At 49.9% G+C, this 20144-nt stretch overlaps 1 protein-coding gene and 1 long non-coding RNA gene across 12 annotated transcripts in view; one reads left to right on the forward strand and one right to left on the reverse strand.

Moving 5' to 3' along the window:
* Positions 1 to 20144, reverse strand: part of RIPOR3 (RIPOR family member 3) — a 74069-nt gene that overhangs the window by 40863 nt on the left and 13062 nt on the right. The gene's annotated exons all lie outside the window — the stretch shown is intronic.
* LOC141276561 (uncharacterized) lies at positions 263 to 9569 on the forward strand. Its single transcript, XR_012326397.1, has 3 exons — positions 263 to 2372; positions 2759 to 2924; positions 4323 to 9569. It is a non-coding gene; the product is annotated as an uncharacterized lncRNA (long non-coding RNA).

Below are 20144 nucleotides of genomic sequence, written 5' to 3' on the forward strand. Positions count from 1 at the left end.
CTGGGAGCTCTTAATATTAAAATCTCACCCCCGCACCACACCCACAAGGTCCAGAAGGAGGTGGTGCCTAAGGACGGAACCCAGACAGGGATGACGGAGTGCTCCCTGCCCACTGCCCAGGAAGGCAAGAGCCCCCTTCTCACCCCTCAAACATTAATCACAACCAGGTCTTGTCATGGTAAAGGCAGGGCCAGGGGGTTGGGGGACGAGGGGCTGGGGGGTGGGAGGGATTGCAAAGCGTTTACATAATCCATCCCATTTCCACCCTCACTCCATTTACAGCTGAAGTACCCAGACCCTGAACCCTGATGAAGATCTGTAGCCCAGCAGTGCTGAGTCAACCTCCTGGTATGCCAGAGGCTCTGCAGCCAGCAGGCCCTGGGACTCCTGCACAGGCATGTGGGCCAGTGGAGTGGGACTGTTTGCTAATAGAGGCTGTTAACAGCACGAGAAATGGTCAAGGGGTCAACAAGAGATGAGCCATCTGGTTGTCCCAAGGTAAACAATTTACAAGAGAAAAGTCAGCCCAGCTTGCCGTTCTGGTTTTTCTTTCGACAGTGCGGACGTGCAGTGTCCTTTTCCCCTTGGTGCCGATGGGAAAGACAGAGGCTGTCCCAGGCACCCTGGCCTCAGCTCCAGTGCCTCCCAGGAGGGGCAAAAAGGCAGGAAAAGTCGGATTTTTTTTCCACACCTTTTCTTGCCCCATTCTCAGGACTGAGTGATTTCACACCAACTGGTTAATCCACATTGTAAGGAGGGTAGGTTTCATCCCAAAGAAACAGACTCATTTTCTAGCACCCAAAGCCTTGAACTTAGAGAATCTTCAGCCTGAAATTTATTTCCTGTTGGAAGAAGACCCCTACTGGTCTCCCCAGGGATTGCAGCCCTGCTCTACCAACCGCTACAAATGCCCACCCGAAAGTGAGAGAGGGTCTCTGTTCTTGCCATTCAGAGTGAAGCCAGTGGATTCCCAAGCATGCGGAATACACATGTGGCTTAATAGCCTGAAATAAACAGGTTGTGCTGAAATTATAATTCTGGAGTTTCCAAAAGTGTTGCAAAACATTCCAGGCAGACACTGGAGTTAGTATACTACAAGCTGTTTATCAATTAATTCCTTCTTTGCCAAACATTCTTACTCGGGTCTATGGTGAGATGATTTTGGTGGGAGTGAATCTCTGATTTTGTAATGAAAATCACCAGGGAAAAAGGCTTGCTTTACAGAGGCTCATGTTACAGAAAATGTGGCTGTAACAGGTAGTTCCCATAAGAACATAGCTAGTACTAACTTTTGAGCTCATGTAATAAAGAAAAGTGACATCTGGGAACTAGGATTTGGGGTCTCTGCACTAACCTGTGAGATACAGAGCCACACATTCACATGCAGGATGATGAGTACAAGTCTTGGGGTCAAAAATCTTGTTCAAGTCCAGCCTTTGCCTCCTTCTAACTATGTGACTTGGATAAGTGACAAACTCTGAGCCTCAGTTTTCTCATCTACAAAATAGAAACCATTGAAATTAGTTACCTTACTTTACAGTTTCCAGGATGTGGGGTTTTCTTCTTGTTAAAAGGAAAAACCAAACCATAATTTATGGCCTTTCCTACAGCTTTGTGCTGCTAAGGTTAGAGACCTGAGCTAGTGTCTTAGTTTTCTGTGGCTGCCATAACAAAGTACCATTTAAACAACAGAAATGTATCGTCTCACAGTTCTGGAGGTTAGAAGTCCAAAGTCAAGGTGTCGGCAGGACCATGTTCCCTCTAAAGCCTCTAGGAAAGAGTCCTTCCCTATCCTTCCCTGGTGGCGCAGTGGTCAAGAATCCACCTGCCAATGCAGGGGACATGGGTTCAAGCCCTGGTTCGGGAAGATCCCACATGCCGCGGAGCAAGTAAGCCTGTGCGCCACAACTACTGAGCCCGCGCTCTAGAGCCCGAGAGCCACAACTACTGAGCCCGTGGGCCACAACTGCGGAAACCCGCGAGCCTAGAGTCCACGCTCCCCAACAAAGAGAAGCCACCGCAATGAGAAGCCAGTGCACCGCAACTAGAGGAAGCCCGTGTGCAGTAACGAAGACCCAACACAGCCAAAAATAAATAAATTAAATAAATAAATATATTAAAAATAAGAGTCCTTCCTTGCCTCTTCCAGCTTCTGGTGGTGGCCCTTAATCCCTGGCCTTCCTCGGCTTTCGGCTGCATCGCTCCAATCTCTGCCTCGAGGGCCACATGGCCTTCTGCGCGTTCTGTCTTCACCAGGCATTTCTCTCTAGTTATAAAGACACCATCATTGGATCAAGGCCCACCCAGAAGACCTCCTCTAAACTTGATTACGTCTGCAAAGACCCTATTTCCGCACAAGGTCACCTTCGCAGGTACAAGGGGGTAGGAATTCAGCATATCTTTTGCAGGGGGACAAAATCCAACCCACAGCAGGTCGAAAACACTTTGTTTAGCCCGGCAGCTTAATGAGCTTTGGGATGTGCTAAGGGGGGCTCCAGGCATTGGTGGGGTGGGGGAAGAGATGCTGGACTGTTACGTGTGAGAAGGCACTGACATGTGCGTGTTGATGATTGACAGCTGGAGACAGGGAAGGCTATGGGGGAGGGGAGGGGAGAGCAGAACATGGGACATTTTCCAGGCAATGGGATTTTAGGATGGTGATTCCAGACTTTACTTACAAGTGTGCTACCCCTGGGTTCCCATTACCCCAAATTCTATGGACTTTCTTCCCGACAGCACCCTGTTTGCCTTTTTCTAGCCCACTGCCTTCAGTCTGCTGGGACTGGCCCAGAGCCCCACCATCCCCTCACTACGGAGAGGACAAGAACCTCGCCAGGCTAAGCAGACACAGCCTCCCTGGGAAGGGAAACTGGAGTCGAAGGACAGGAGACAGAACATGCTGGATTTCGTTCATTCTGGCTTCGGTGAGTCCCTGACTGCAGTGTCTATCATGAGACCGTCTTGGGTTCCTGAGCCCCTAGTTCAGGCCATTTCCAGTCCTGTTTTTCTGGATCCATTCGGTGACCCCCACTCCCCATGACCTTCCAGGAGACCCCCTCAGCTTAAATTAGCCAGATTCCTTTGCACTGGCTCACCACAGACCTCTCCAAAGGCCGCTCTCCCAGCAGCCTTGTGTCAGCAAAACTTTAGGAAAAATGAAAGAATTGGAGCAGCATCCAGCATGGAATAAAAGGGAAGAAGACAATTTTTTGTCTTTTTTTTTTCACATACCAAAAACCAGATATTTAATCAGGTAAACAAAACTATTCTAAATATACTTTTATTTTTTGATAAATATTGATTTATAATAATCCTAAGCATTTTTTAAATCTTAAAAAATAACATCCAAAAACTTCAAATGAACTATATTTTAGGATCAGCTTGTCTTTATCTTGAAGGTTGGTTTTTAACCACCTTTGCATCCAGGGGTCCATTATCAGAACACAGCGTAGGGCTCTGTCCCTTAAGCATGTCCACATCACTGACTGACAGACCTACTTCCAGCCAAACAGGCTCTTTCCCCCACTCTCAGTGTGGCTGTTGCCTGCCCCAGGCCTGTGAAACTCCCTAGGACTGTCTTTTCCTCTGGGAGGGTCAGACTCACCTATGATTAGTGATACTTCAAAATGATGGTGTCAAAAGGAAAAACAGAAGTGGCTTTTAATTCTTGAGCTGTTAATACTGCTCAGGAAAATGCTTTCTGAGGGAAATGAACACAGCTTTGCGTGTTTTGTTCTCCTAAAAATAATAGTGAACAGAATTGTGCTCTTAGTAATCTTATGCAGATTTGAGTTTGTGCCTTGAATTCTTTCCAGTGAATCCAATCACCTTAGGCCTGCAATTTTCTATAGCTCTGACAAGCAGATATTCCAATCTCCCAAACTCCTTGGTTTACAATAGTTCTACCTACCCCGTAAAGCCCTACTGGCCTTCTAACAATGATGACTGTTAATTGTCCCTCATCCTCCTCGAGCTGCAAAGCTGGCTCTTTCCTTTTTAAAATTGCATCCAGCATTTTAGGAGAAGAATGAAATATTTTTAAAAATTAACATATATCAGCACAAAGCTATCTAGCAATGTTAAGACCCTCGAGAATCCTTGGGGATAGTGTGTGGGGGGCAGGGATTTCCCACTGGGGTCTTGGGCTCTGGTTAATATTAAGGGGAGAGGTACCCCACAAGAAGCCTGGCAGATGTAGGCACCCAGGGGCTGCCGCTCAGGGCACCCACGTGAGTCCTGTGCCTGGCGCATGGATCTGAGGAGCAGCGGTGAGCACCGCTTGACACGTGGCCCTCTGGACAGCGTGGCCCCCTCTCTTTCAGCCAGAGCACCGCAGCCTCAGCCAGACGCCCTCCCTGGTCATGGGGTTCTTCCTGCACACATGCCGTTTTGATTCTGTGCCCCTCAGTCTTTACTCGTTTTCCTGCCTAATGAGGTGAGCTTCACCCAGCCCAGCAGCAGTTCCTGTAAACGCTGGAGCTTCCATGACCCAACGTGGTGAGTTTGCAGGGAAGCGCTCCCCGAGGGCTGGGCTGGCTGGAAAGAGATGCTTTGCCCTTTCCAAGAACGGTAATGAGGTCTGAGGGTTCTGATGGCAGGCAGGGGTGCTGTGGGCTCCAAGAGCCCTGGGCTGACTTGGGGTCAGAAGATTTGGGCTCCAGCCCCGGACATGCTAACTAGGTGTCTGTCTCTCTCCTGGGTAAAACGGGGATGATGCTCATACCTCACGGCATCGCTGTTGGGCTCCAACTGGATTACAGATGTAGAGTAAGTCTGGAAACCATGATGCTCTGAGCAAGTGAAAGGAAGTATCACCATTCCTGTGGCCATTACTATTATTATTATTAGAACCTAAGATCTTCCGTGGCCGGCAGAATATTTCGATGACCCCAGGACCTTTGACCTTGCATGAAATCCTCTCCCCTTTGAGTGTGGATGGAACCCGTGAATATCAGGAGATATGACTCCTGTGAGTAGGTCACCTTTTATGGCAAAAGGGAGATTATCCTGCCCAGGCCTGACCTACTCAGGAGACCCCTGAAACAGGACCGGCTCTTCCAGGCAGAAGAGGTTTAAAGCATGGGAGGGACTCAGTGTGAGAGAGTCTCCATTGCTGGCTTTGAAGATGGGAGGGGACCACGTGGCCAGGAAATCGGAAGCCTCTAGAAGCTGAAAGTGGCCCCAGCTGACAGCAAGTAAGGAAGCAGGACTTCAGTCCTACAACCACGTGAGACTGAATGATGCCAACAAGAGTGATCTTGCAAGTGGATTTGTCTCCACACCCTCCACACAAGAACTCGGTCTACCCAGTATCTTAGACACCAACTTCCGTCCTCCAGAGCTGGGAGCTCATAAATGCGGTTGCACTGAGCTGCTGAGTTTCTGGCAACTTGTTACATAGCAATAGAAAACCAATCCGCCCCCTGTGAGGAAGGCCTTAAAGTGGAAGGCTCCTACACCATCTCCCTCCCAGTGTGGCCTGGACAGTAGAGACGAGGTTGGAGACCTGACTGTCCTACTTGCTGGCTGTGTGGGGGTGGCTGCAAGACCTCCCTCACAGCCCAGAACTTCAGTTTGCTCATCTGTGAAATGGGGATGGAAATTAAATGCATGTAAAGCCTCAGAGTACGTCATAAGGGCACATAGTAAATGCTTAAGAAACATGAATATTGTACATGATAATGATTAGAAATCAGCTGGTGGCTGACAGCTAACAACAGTGGGCCTGTGGTCGCCAGAGCTCTGCCCCACGCTAGGGGCACAGTAATGAGCCCCAACCCGTGTCCTGGGAGTCAGGACCTGAAAGTCACAACTTTGGAAACAGTGGGTGGTATGTGCCCAGTGTTCTTGGCGGGGTGAAGCCCAGGCCTCGAGCTCTGAGCCCCCCTCGGAGTCTGGTGCAGGCCTGGGAGTGCTTCGCTCCTCAAGACCCCCTTTGCTCTGGCTTCCCTGAGGAGGAATTCTGCTGCCTCACTCTGTCCCCCTCCATCTCAGTGAAGCCCAAGGCCAGGGCCTGTTCTCATGAGGAAGAAGCTCGCCCTGGACCCAGGAGGAGAGGTGGGTCCAGTCTCCGAGTTCTGTTCCCAGCACTTGCCCTTACCAGCCCCATCACACCCCAAATTCTCCAAGCTCCAAACCCTGAGGCCCCTCTCTGACTGCCCTTCTCATTCCCTCCTGTCCTCAGAGAAGCTGCTGAAGCCCCCGCACCCCAGCCCCAATTAATCCTCCCACCTCTGTTCCCACTGACCCCAGTTCCAGCCACAGGAGGTCAGAGTAAGTTTCCAATTCAACGCAACTTGGCTGCTGGGGTTGCCAGTCCACAATGAGATACCACTTCACACCCACTAGGATGGCCGTAATCAAAGAGATGGACAGTAACAAGTGTTGGTGAAGATGTGGAGAAACTGGAGCCCTCGGGCACCGCTAGTGGGCACGCAGGACAGTGCGGCCGATTAGGAAGATAGCTTGACAGTTCCCCCAAAAGGTGAAACACAGAGTTTCCATATGACCCAGCAATCCCACTCCCAGATATATTCGCAAAGGAATGAAAACACATGTCCACACAAAGCCTGTACACAAGTGTTCTTAGCAGCATTATTCCTAAGAGCCAAGAAGTGAAAACCCCCCAAATGTTCATCAGCTGTTGAAGAATAAGCAAAATGTATGAGGGTTCACTCGTCCAATGGGATAGTTTTCACCACATAAAGGAATGAAGTACCGATATATGTTACAACATGGATGAATCTAGAAAACATGATGCTGAGTGAAAGAAGCCAGACACAGAAGGCCACATATTATATGATTCCACTTACACAAAGTGTCCAGACCAGGCAAATCCATAGAGACAAAAGCTGGATTCGTGGTTGCTGGGGGCTGGGAGCCGAGGAGAGTGGGCGTGGCTGCGCAGCGGCGCGGGGTTTCTCTTGGGGGCGTTGAAACTGTTCTGGAATCGGATGGCGGCAGGAGCTGCACAACTTTGGGAAAAGGCTGAAAACCACTGAACTGTACACTTTAAAAGGGTGTGTTTTATGGTCTATGAATTAGATCTGAATTTTTTAAAACAGGTTTAAATAAAAGTGCTGACAGCAGCTTGCTGAGTGCCTGACCCTGCACAGGTGATGTGTCCTGAGCCCGCAACTCCCCGTCTGTGGAACGGGACTGACCACAGTGCTGCCTTGTGGGTGCGCCGAGATCACATAAGAAAACGCAGGAAAGCAGCGCCCGAAGAACGGAACTTGTGTGAGGAGGAGTCTCAAGACTAGTATAAAGCTGGGGTGGCCTCCCAAAGGTCTGCTTCCCCCAGCAGCTCTGCTCCCTTATATACTGGCTGCCTGGCTGACTCTCCTCATCTTTCCACCCCCGCTTCCTGGCTTCCCTTGTCCCTCTGCCTGGAATGCCCAGCTTGTCCTCCCTCAGCAGGTCCAGACCTGCCCCTGCCTTCAAGCGTGCCCCCGGCAGCTCCCCCTCTGACCAGCTCTCCCTGACCCATCAGAGCCTTAGGGAATGCCGTCCCCTTCCAGAGGCCCTTAAAGGGAGGTGCTGATCACAGGCTGAGTCACACTGAGAGCTTTCATCTCCTGAGCCAGGCTCTGGGCAACTCGAGGAGAAGGGTCACGTCTGATTTTTTTTTTTTTTTTTTTGGCCACACCGCGAGGCAGGTGGGATCTTAGTTCTCCGACCAGGGATCGAACCCGTGCCCCCTGCATTGGAAGCGTGGCGTCTTAACCACTGGTCTGCCAGGGATGTCCCACGTCTGATTTAAGTGTGTCCCAAATTTCATTCATTATCACCTTTACAATTTCCCCCATATTTGAGTGCCACCTGTATTATAAGTTCCTTAATACTTTTTAAAATCAGCTCACTTTTCAGGGCTTCCCTGGTGGCGCAGTGGTTAAGAATCCGCCTGCCAATGCAGAGAACATGGGTTCGAGCCCTGGTGCGGGAAGATCCCACATGCTGAGGAGCAACTAAGCACATGTGCCACAACTACTGAGCCTGCGCTCTAGAGCCCGTGAGCCACAACTACTGAGCCCTCGTGCCATACCTACTGAAGCCCGCGTGCCTAGAGCCCGTGCTCCGCAGCAAGAGAATCCACGCAATGAGAAGCCCGCGCACCGCAATAAAGGGTAGGCCCCGGCTCGCCGCAACTAGAGAAAGCCCACGTGCGGCAACAAAGACCCAATACAGCCAAAAATAAATAAAATTTAAAAAAATAAATAAAATCAGCTCACTTTTCAAACATAGATGAAATTAGAAATATGCTTCTCATAACTGTAAATGAAGAGCCAGTGTCATTCCCCATCAATAGTAATATAAACAGTAACTGCAAAATATTCACACTGAACACAAAGCCAAGTTCAAGGGCCAGTAGGCATGCTTGCCTGCTAAGCCTCTGTGCTTCCAAGGGGGAGATTAGCGGGTCTCTGGGAGGCATCAAAGACATATTAGCAAGTAGAGACTTTCTCGGCGTAATCGGGACTGAAAGATACTTGAAACGGGACTTGCACGTGATCCGTGAGTCACTGTTATTTAATTTCTGTGCCTCCTGAATCATCTTCCCTCATCTCCCACAAATTGTGGCTTAACACCTCCTTTCCTGGCCCCTCATCTAAGTGGGATCACCTCTGCCCCCCTTTCCCCATCCCGGCTTTACTTTTCTCTTTAGCATTTAATACCATCCGCTATTCTATATGCTACATTTTCCTTGTCTGTCTGTCACCCCAGCTAGAATGCAAGCTCTAAGAGGCAGTTTCCTGCTAATGGCCCAGCATCCTCAGAAGGTGCCTGGCACCTAGGAGGCTTCAGTAAATATCTGCTGGTTGAATGGATGGACGGATGGTTGGATGAATCTTGTACGTCCAGCAACTTTGTATCTTACACTAACTTTGTATCAAATCTTACACATAGGAGATGGCCCAATAAACAATTGTTGAGTGAGCAAGTGAATTAATGAATCCATCCATCAATACATTTTTGCCTGGACAGTGAAGCTGTCAGTTTTTAAGATAGCCCAGACTTTTTCATGTGTATATGTTTTCAAAGTCCCTGATTCTAAATTCTTCCTGCAGATTTTCTCCAGGACTAAAGGAATGGAGCCTTTGCCAAGAAAAGTGTTTGAATTCTCAGGCCTCCAGTTTAGATTAAATGTGATGGTTTACCAGGAAAAGAAAGTTGGGGACCCCAAGAAGTTATGGGGGGCTCGAGGAGTGGGGAGAGCATTCCCCAGGGCCAAACCCCTCCTTGCCCCCTTGCCCAGCACCCTGGCATGCTGCCGAGCCGGAGAAGCCCGGCAGACACTCAGGCACACTGCAGTTACTAAGTGATCCTAAGTACATCAAGATGGGTGCATTGACGCGAGCCACTCGGAGAAGATCTGGAATGAATTGGAGGGTTGTTAAGATCGCCAACTTAAGCCTCTTCTCACAGGAAAACTATTTATTTCACTGAGCTCTGCTTTTTGGAAAGCTGCGCATGTAACAGTCTACATCGATCTAGCAGAGTTTTGGCTACTGCTGGTTTTTGTCTCTTCTGTCTTGTGTGTGTGTGTGTGTGTGTGTGTGTGTGTGTGTGTATGTGTCCACGATTATTAAGCAATCAGCCAGAAGACACAGCCAGGACACTCTGCTCTACTTTCACGAGAAAAAAAAATGGACACAAACTGAGTTCTTGCCTTGCAAGGGGCAATTGCCTCTCTCCTTCCCTTTCTATCTGATATGCTCTCCCCACACCCCACTCCGGTTTGCGGGAAAAAAGTACAGACAAGCATGAGGAAGAAAGTAAAACTAGCTCACTCCTACTCTTGCAAGGAGCATGATTATCTTTTAGTGCACCGTGTTCTTTCCATTCCTTTTCTACTCTTCAGAGCCGAGGGGCCTGGGTTGGAATCCCAGCTCTGCCTCTTGCTGACTGTGTGACCCTGAGAGTCACGTCACCACTTGGAACCTCTGTGTCCTCATCTGTAAAATGGAGTAATCATAGCACCCACCTCTTTGGCTTGCGGGGAGGAGTAAGCAAGAAAGTATGTAAAGAACTTAGCAGAGTTTCCAGCACATAGTAAATGCTCAATAAATGGTACCTATCCTTACAGGATCCATATATACAGTATTTATACCTTCTTTTTCATGAAAGAGTATAGCATGTACATCTTCTCATTTCACTATTCTCATCAGCATTTTTAATGACTACAAAATAGTTCATTGCAGGACTACACCAGCAATATTTTTTTTCACTATTCTCTACGAACAGAAATAGAGGATGCTTCCACAATATCACAAAGATTGCTGTGACAAACTTCTCCGGTGTCAAATCTTGGTCTGCAATTGAAGTTCTTTGGGATGAATTCTCAGAAGTGTAATTATTGGGTCAAATGGTATGCACACTTCTGAGAACCTCAATATATCAGATTTAGCCCTGCAAGTTGTTTCCAGAAAGATTTCCCACGGATGTGTATGACACACTCCATCTCACCCTGTCCCAGCTGCACTGAGGATTATTACCTTTTAGTTGTTGCTAATTTGACAAGCAAAAATGTCACCTCCTTCTTTAATTTGCATTTTTAAACATTTTGCCCACTATTTTTCTAATACTGATTTTATCAGCGACAAGATGTTGAATGCTTACTATATGCCACACATGGGCTAAGGGCTCTCCATAAAGTATCAATATCTTAATCAAACTCTGGGTAAGAAGTGGAAGCCGGGGCTTGAACAGATATTTGTACACCTGTGTTCATAGTAGCATTTATTCACAATCACCAAAAGGTGGAAGCAAGCCAAGTGTCCGTTGACAGATGAATGGATAAACAAAAATGTGGCCTATCCATATAATAGACTATTCTTCAGCTTGAAAAAGGAAAGAAATTCTGACACAGGCTACACAATGGATGACCCTTGAAGACGTTATGCTGAGTGAAATAAACCAGTCACAAAAGGACAAGTATTGTCCGATTCCACCTACATGAGGTTCCTAAAGTAATCAAATTCATAGAGACAGAAATTAAAATGGTGGCTACCATGGGCTGGTGCAGGGGGAAGGAGAAGTTATTGATTAATGGGTAGAGGGTTTCAGTTGGGGAAGATGAAACAGTTCTGAAGATGAATGGTGGTGATGATTGAACACAACAGTGTGAAGGTATGTGATCCCACAGAACAATACACTTAAAAATGATCAAGTGGGGCTTCCTTGGTGGCGCAGTGGTTGAGAGTCCGCCTGCTGATGCCGGGGACGTGGGTTCATGCCCCGGTCCGGGAAGATCCCACATGCTGTGGAGTGGCTAGGCCCGCGAGCCATGGCCGCTGAGCCTGCGCGTCCGGAGCCTGTGCTCCGCAACGGGAGAGGCCACAGCAGTGAGAGGCCCGCGTACCCCAAAGAAAAAATAAAAATAAAAATGGTAAATTTTGTGTTATATATATTTTACCACGCAAAAATATCTTTCTTCTTTTTAAAATAAATTTATTTATTTATGGCTCTGTTGGGTCTTTGTTGCTGCGTGCGGGCTTTCTCTAGTTGCAGCGAGCAGGGGCTACTCTTCGTTGCGGTGTGTGGGCTTCTCATTGTCGTGGCTTCCCTTGTTGCGGAGCACGGGCTCTAGGCTCACGGGCTTCAGTAGTTGTGGCACGTGGGCTCAGTAGTGGTGGCTCACGGGCTCTAGAGCGCAGGCTCAGTAGTTGCGGCACATGGGCTTAGCTGCTCCACAGCATGTGGGATCTTCCCGAACCAGGGCTTGAACCCGTGTCCCCTGCATTGGCAGGCGGATTCTTAACCACTGCGCCACCAGGGAAGTCCCACACAAAAATATCTTAATCAATTTTTGTAACATCTTGTGAGGTAGATGCTATTATTACCCTCCCCCCTTCTTTAAAAGATAATGAAACTAAGGATCAGGTGATGAAACACGTTCCCAGAGTCACACAGCTTATGAAGTAGTAAAGACAGGCGTTAGATGCCAGGTCGTGCCCTTAAAGACCATGTTATCATACAAGAATTCTGTAGACACATAATCAGAGGGAAAAATTCAACCAAACTCAAGGTAGCAGGTGGAGTTAGCAGGCACCCAGTGCCAGATGGAGCTGTTGGCCCTCAGGGTGCAGAGTTCAGTTCTAAATTTATTCTCTGACCTTCTTGTGGGTTCTAAATTTGGCCAAACAAGTTCTTCCAGCCTAATCGATGACGTGAGTACATTGTTTTGAAGATCAAACCTTTTTCCTGGTATGAAAGTATAAAATAATGCAGGGTTTGTTTGAAGAAGCAGCCCAGTTGCCTGTCAACAGCCAACCGAGGATAATCCTGGGCTTGCTGACGGTGGACACACGTGGTGACTGACAGATTTCTCAGGAACAGTGATTAACACTATTTCCTGAACCAAGTCTGAAATTCTCCTCCTGAATGAACCAGAAACAGAGCCTCAAGAAAAAGTTTGGGAAAAAAATTCTAACCAGAACCGATCTTAAACTTTTCCTAAAATTACTAATTAAGAACAAAAGAGGACTCCAGATCATCTTCAGGCCAGGGAGAAATTGCAGAGTCTTCAGAGACTCATGGGACTCAGCGTGTGGGTCCCCACCTCTCTGGGAAGGTGTCAGGGTGGTTGACTGGTCCAAGACCCCTTCTCAGACATCTTGCCTCCACCGGGTTGGAACAACCATGTGACCTTCGTGGTCTGGCCACTGATGACTGAATAAGTGTTGGAAACTGGACCCAGGAGAGACCATCCACTCACTGGCCAGAAACATACAACTTCTGGTGCTTGGCCTGAAAGGATGAGCCTGGACATCTGATTCCCTCCCTCAGTAATACAAATGAAGAGACGTGGAAGGACATGTGGGTGCAGATACTTGAGCGGAAGGGTCATGGATATTTGGAGTTGGAATGGCCATTCCGGGAGCACGCACACACAGATGTATGTGGAAGAGGGACAGGTGCCGTGGCAGTCTGGATCCCCGTGACAATGTTGAGTGGCTGGATCAAGCTTCACCTAAAACCTATGCTGCCGCTGGACTTTTCCATACATGACCCAAGAAATCTTTCTTCAAATGAGTTTTATTAGATTTTCTGGAGTTTGGTGTTTGTTTTGTTTTGTGTAATCAAAAGGAACATCTCTGTAACCGTCCGAGTCATCCCCTTCTTACCTAGAATAGTTACAGTAGATTTATGATCCAGAGAACCCAAACACACCACGCCGAAGCAGGCAGAAGCCCTTTGAGACAGTTAGGATTCAAAGCTGTGTCCCTGAACGTCCCTAATGACAAGCTCCCCTCTTCTGGTCTGTAGCACTTGGAGGAGGGGCAAGGAGGCGAGGAGGGTTTTGCTACAGGAACACGCTGTCCTCACGACGACCCCTTCTCAGCTTCAGAACTGCTGTTATCACAATCTCTCTGAAGGTCCTGGACAAAGGGTGAAGCCCGGAACTCCTGAAGCTGAAGGGCAGGTCGGGGGCCTGGGAGAGAAGGGGGAGAAATATGTCTTCCGTTTCCCCTGGCCCCCGCAGAATAGCTGTTGTCCACAGCGAGTTTAGCTGACAACGGGGACAAATAGTAGTCACTCAGCAGACAGGGCCCCAGCGCTCAGGGCGCTCCTGGGGCTGAACCCAGTCTCATCCAGGCTGAGCGGCTCGGCGGTCAGTGGTAGTTCTGGGATGCGAATCTGCATCTAATGGGCTGCAGCGAAGCTGTGCTGACTTCGGGCCTTTGGCTGTGGCCACATCTGCCCTCGCATTTCCCTTCCAGCTGGTTCCACAATCAGCAGCCCCTCCAGAGGCTCCGAGGAGCTGACTGCTGATGCGAAAAGGATTAGCTGCAAACTGGACTCTCCCTCCAGCCTCTGCCAGACCCACCGGAGGTGTGGGTACGTGCAGCCTACCTGGGAGCCTCTGCTTTTGTCATCAGTCAGGCTGCCTTGATTAGGGCCAGACCCCGCTGAGGACGGGGAAAGCCAAAACGTATTAAAAGTAAATTTCCAAAGGAAATAAAGAAGCAATAGTAATTGGCCACATCTGTGAAATCGGGTGCTTTTTAAGTGCCGGGTCCCAGGTCTGGGTTTGAGCTCAGGTGGTGGCCATCATAGGCGCTGCCGTCATCACTGCCGTCCCCCCCACCCCACCCCGGGGGATCTGTTGTAGGTGGCGAGGCACAGCACCCTCAGGTGTTTCTCCATCCGGGCCCCCCCAGCACCCTCTTTTGGGTGCTCCGTCACTGCCCTGCCACGGTTTGGTTCCTATTATTTCCCATGGGCCCCCAGGGGCGTTGGCTCAACTGGGACCCCGATGGGGACCCCGATGGAGATTCAAGTCCTGGCCCCCACTGCTCATGGCCGTGCAACTTGGGGGAAGTCAGTTCTCCTTCCTGAGCCTCAGTTTTCTCACCTGTACAATGGGGGGCTTGTTCTAGATCCGAAGTTTTCAAACCGACTGCACCTTTCTGTGGGCCACAAGCTTAATGTCCCGACTGGCACTTAGTTACATTACTCAGCCTCCCCGGTGACGTTTCCCCAAGGGCACACCTGTGCTTTCTGGGAACGAGCGCATGCTTCTCTGAGCCCACCAGCACCCTGCACACTGCTGCTGGGGGCAACGGGCCTAATGGCTCTCCAGCGGCTCACACATTCCGTTCTGCTCCTCTTCACCACGTCTGCCAGTCCAGGGCGTGTGGCTCGGTCAGAACCAGGGTCAGGCAGGCCTGACCAGGAGCCCGGCTCTGCCCTCACTCAAGGGTGGCCATGGGCAGGGTGGCCACAGGCAGCGCGGCTCCCTCTCTCTAAGCCTCTGGTTCAGCGTCTGTTCATAAGGAACATCTCCACTGCCTCCTCCAGGTTGTCATGTGAATTTGAGTTAAGATAATGCAGGCAAAGCTCTTAGCTTAGTGAGAGGCACACGGCGAGCCCAATGTCAGTCCACACAAATTACTGACTAAGTTCATATCCCATACATCACTGTAGGCTCCTTGAGGTCAGGACCTGCCTTCCGTACCTCCCTACGGCCCAATAATCAGCTGGTTGTTTGACACGTATTTTCTTGCTGCGATTGGGTGAGGCTGAGCTGGGAGAATAATAGCTGTGTCAGGACTTACTCTCCACTTTCTGGCTTCTTAGCCATTTCTCCTTCCCTCTAAGACAACCCTGATCCCGTCCCCAGGAGGGAATAATTTCAGCATCACCTCCCATTGAGAACGCGTGTCTAGTAGAGCACGTTCCCGGGTTTTATTATACGTAAGGCAGGGCACCAAAAGCCCGTTGAGAGCTCTGCGGATGGACAAGTGGTTTGACTGGTGGGCTCCCCACCGATCGTCCTGCCCACCGGGCTGCACTCAGCTCCAGGGGATGTTCTCAGCAAGAGCCGGGTCAGTGGCCGAGCTTTCTGGCTTTCCTCTGACATCAAGTCTATCTCTTTACCACGTGCCGCAGCTGTCTGCAGTGGAAATCTCCACTGAGGGACAGACCTCCTCTCAGTGCTCAATCAGGCAGAATCCCACAGGAAAGGAGGCTGGCCAGAGTCAGGAGGGTTCGGTCCCTGAGTTCCCGCGTGACGCTGGGCAAATCACAACTCTCAGAGCTTTGGTTTCCTTTTCTCCATCCGCTTAGGAGAGAAACTGCAAATCATTTCGGCTCCTGCTCTAACACCAGCTGGTGGACACGGGTTGCTTCCAAAGCGATATTGAGACAGAGTCTGCGGCTCACTGGGAAAGGGTGCTGTGATCCATTAGCAATGTCTGTGGTCCATTAGCAATGTCTGCCAGGAATGGAAGGAGGGAAGAATAATGTTTTGGTGGCACGCATACTGGCCTCCCCAACCCAGATGCTTTATAAGGTTCCTCAGAGCTGAGAACAGTTCGGATTCTTAAGATCTCATTGGATCAGACAGAACTTAAGAAGATCTCTCTGTTGATCTGACTTTGCTTCTAAAAGCACCACAGGTTTCTCATGACGAATGATCCCTTACGACTTTTCAGTGCACACCACTGAGACTCATTCAGACCACCACATCCTTGCAGCCACCGTGACGGGTTCAGGCAAGGAAATCTCCTCCAGTCCAGGTCACTGGAAATCAGCGCTAAGATCCCCCACCCCTACCACCCCACCGGATCCAGCCATACCTGAAGCTACACCCAATCCTAGACTTTTAAGTTATGTAAGCCAATACATTCTCTTTTTGGCTTGAGCCAATATGAATTGGGGGTTTGTCACATGTCACTCAAAGAGTCTTAATGTACAGATTCTTCTTTTTTCCCAGGCAGACCCCAGAATGGGGACCAAAGTGGGTTTAGCTAATATGACAGTGGGAACAGTTCGGGGGTTTTTTTTTTTTTTTTTTCTCTTTGATCCAGTCAAGACAAGAGGCCTAGAATGCAGACACAGGACACCAATTTCTTCAGATGGAGGTGCCTGGAAGACCCTTCCTGAGGGGTTTCTGTGATAAGAGGACATCCACTTTGGATACGTAGAGTCAAAAAGGAGGCAAATTGTCTGGAATATATCCTTTTATTCCCCCCCAAAGTTTTCAGGACTGCTGTCTCCTTAGCTTCCTGGGACACTGAGTCTAGCTTGGTTGAATTTATTTTAAAACATCGGCATAAATCACACATACCCTTGGGAGGGAACGTTAACCATCAACCAGCAGTTAATGTCCCTTCACCCCCTTCTCCTCCAGTTAAATGGACTGGAATCTCCACCCCATCTCCAGAGGGCCCTTCCCTGCCTTGTCCTAGAACATTTCAAAATTGGGTTTCTGCTTTAAGTTCTTGACATATCCTCCCTGCAGCTCGGCTCACTGGCCTGGCTCCCTCAGGCATTTCTGGAGTCCAGCTCTTGAAGTTTTTTCCTGGGGCAAATTCTTTTCTCCCCCACCCCGCCCCCTATGCAGAGACCTGACGGGCACAGTAGTGGTGGGAGGATAGCAAAGGCTTCGGAGCCAGACAGACCTGGGGACAAATCCTAGCCTGCCACGTTCTCACTGTGTCATCACGGACAAGTTGCTTAACCTCTCTGAGTCTCAGTTTTCCTTTCTGTAAAATGGGGATAATAACACTACTCACTGTGTCTGTCTCTGAGAATTCGATGTTATAATGCTTGCCCAATGGCTGACATAGTAAATGGCAGAGTATTAGTATTTATATCATTCTCATTTAGATCGGCTTAGGTGGGGGCAGAAAGGAAGGAGGATGGAGAAGAGAGAAAGAGGAAGGTGTTTGGGAGCCCTCAGAACTTCCACATCATTCTACCCTAGGTGGTCCTGACCCGCTCTCCCCGGCTGCCCTAGTTTCAGCAGCCCAGGTCACCCCTGGAGAACTGTCGGCTCTACCCTTTCAGAGGTGACAGACTGACCTCTTTGCTCCCAGGTAGGGAGACTGAGGCTGGGCCTCTGCCAGGTCGTAGGGTCTGTTGACAGAACTGAAGCTGTGATGTGGTGGCTCTGACCACCCGGTCTCTGGTGCTTTGCCACAGCCACCCTGAATGGGCTCAGACAGTCATTACACACCCGCATTGCTGTGTGTTTCTCCTTCAGCGCATTTATCACAACTGTGACTGATTAAGTGTGTGATCATTTCCGTAACAGGTAATCATTTGAAAACTATTACTGCGCTTTAGTCTCTGCCTTTGTGGGGAAACAGCCCTTCCCCTCCTGGTCTTCAGATATCCACCTGCCCGGTGAAGATGTAGATTTGTACAGAGGAGTAAAGAGCAGGACCATGGCTGGACTCAGTTCCTCATAATCTAAATAGATTTTGCCACGATACAGTAGCCTTAAAAGCCACCACTGTGAGAAAACATTTTTTTTAAGTCCCTTAGCTCCCAATGAGCATAGCAATTTCCTAAATCACTGAGAGAGTAGAGAAGGTCTCCCTTCACCTGTGATCCCGGGCTTGCTAACTATGGCCGAAGGAGAGTACATAGAGGAAGCAAGGAACCTCTGCTCCTCTCAGCTTCAGCCCAGAGAGGACAGGAGATGGAGGAGACCAATGGTGAAAAGCACGGACTTAAGGGCCCCTGGGTCCACATCCCAGCTCTGCCACTTACTAGCTCTGTGACCATGGGCAAGTCATTTCACTTCTCTGTGCCTCAGTCTCCTCATCTGTAAAATGGGACTAAGAGTACTTCCGCACAGGGTTGTTGTATTAAATGCCTCTCACTGTTGTGGCCTCTCCCGTTGCGGAGCACAGGCTCCGGACGCACAGGCTCAGCGGCCATGGCTCACGGGCCCAGCCGCTCCACGGCATGTGGGATCTTCCCGGACCGGGGCACGAACCCGTGTCCCCTGCATCGGCAGGCGGACTCTCAACCACTGCGCCACCAGGGAAGCCCTGTTGGTGTTTTTATACAAGGAGGGTCAGCTCCAAAGGCAGGGGTTTGTGCTGATCCTCTGGAGGCTCAAGGAATAAGCTGCACTGACACTACCACCCACCAGCTAGGGATGGGGAACCCGGAGATGCAGCAGGTTGAAGAGAAAGAAGCCCCGTGGTCCACTTTCTCTGGCTACACGGGGTCCCCCCATAGCCAGGATGGGACTCAACACGTCCCTGCTCCAGTGGGGGACATGCTGTTGGGGGAGGGGCTGAGTGACCGCAGCAGAGGCAGGCGGTGGACTGCCTGGGCAGGGGGCCAGATGAAGTGGTGATGGGAGGTCTGAGCCAAGGTAGAGACAAGCCAGCCAGGCAGGGCTCCAAGCCCAGAGCATGAGTTCTTCCAGCCGCCAGCTTTAGCCACAGATGCCAGAAAGGCAAGCAGTGATCCAGGCATCAGACGTGGCTGGAGACCCCGTCTTCTCCCCTCCATGGGGAACCTCGTCATCTGCATCCCTCCCAGACACACAGACTCAGATGGCACTTAGAGAGGGGGCTGAGGGGGGAGCAGAAGGGAATCTGAGACTGGGCATTACCTAAAGGCCTGAAGTCCTGGATCAGATTAAATCTACCAGATTAGACTAAATCTAGCATTTTTCCTTGTTGCTCTAGAACTGGGGTTTGTGAGAAATCTCAGATCAGTTACAGGAAATAAAGAGAGTTTTCTCTGCATACACATGTGACAGTGTGAGGAAATGTGCAGCCACCCAATGTAAGTCCCCAGGGTGGACACTCCCGTGGGTAGGAACCACAGCTATCCTGTCCAGCCCTGTGTCTAAACATAGTACATGCTCAGGAAATGTCCACTGAATGTGTGAATGGCGACTCAGTTCCGACTCGGAGTGGTAACAGACAGGTGGCCAACCTCTAGGCCTGGGGAAGAAAGAACTCTTTTCTCAGCTTCCTTTGGGGGGCGGAGGGACAGGGGGGCAGGCTTTGGAGTCAGACCCAACTGGGTTCAAACTCTGGCTTGGCCCTGGTGGTGGACAGATTCCAAAGCAGCCCCCAGCCACCCACCCCTGCTGGCAGCCACCCTGTCCTCTTAAGTATGAGTTGGCCCAGTGACTAGCTTCTAATGAATGGATATGGCAAAAGTGATGGGGTGGAGATCATCTCCAAGACGAGGTTATAAAAGACAGTGACTCCACACACACACACACACACACGCACACACGCACGCACACACTTTGACAGAGCAAGCTGACGTGTTGGAGAGGCCCACGTGGCTAGGAACTGAGGGCCTCCCACCAACAGCCGTGGAGAAACTGCATCCTGCCTGCACTGCTGAGAGAATTTGGAAATGGATCCTGCCCCAGTTGGACCTTGAGGTGACTGGAGCCCCCTGATCCCTTGATCGCAGCCCATGAGAGGCCCTGAAGCAGAGGATCCAGCCGAGCCAGGCCTGGACCCCTAACCTGCAGAAACTTTGAGATTTTAAACACAGGCTATTTTAAGCCATTACGTTTTGGGATCATGTGTTAACGCAGCTACAGATAATACAGCCCCTCGTTACCTCTGTGCCCGGGAACCAATTACTCAAACCTTATGTGTTCCCTCATCTAAAAATGTGCATCATGATAACTGCTCGCATTATTGCTCCTATAACCTCCTCACCTTATAGCTTCATCGTGAGGGCTAAGAACGTGGATGAACGAATGAATGGGTGGGACCCCTGGCTGAGCATTGAAAAGATCACAGAATCGGGGAATGAAGCCCACGCGTAGGTTGGAATGAAGCTGTGATGAGCCCTCACTGAGCAGCTGTCACAAGGTCAGCGCCCCACTGTCCCCTGGGGAGAGGTCCTCCACCGCAGAG

Source organism: Tursiops truncatus, chromosome 15, assembly GCF_011762595.2.
Source record: "Tursiops truncatus isolate mTurTru1 chromosome 15, mTurTru1.mat.Y, whole genome shotgun sequence".
NCBI classification, from domain to species: domain Eukaryota; kingdom Metazoa; phylum Chordata; class Mammalia; order Artiodactyla; family Delphinidae; genus Tursiops; species Tursiops truncatus.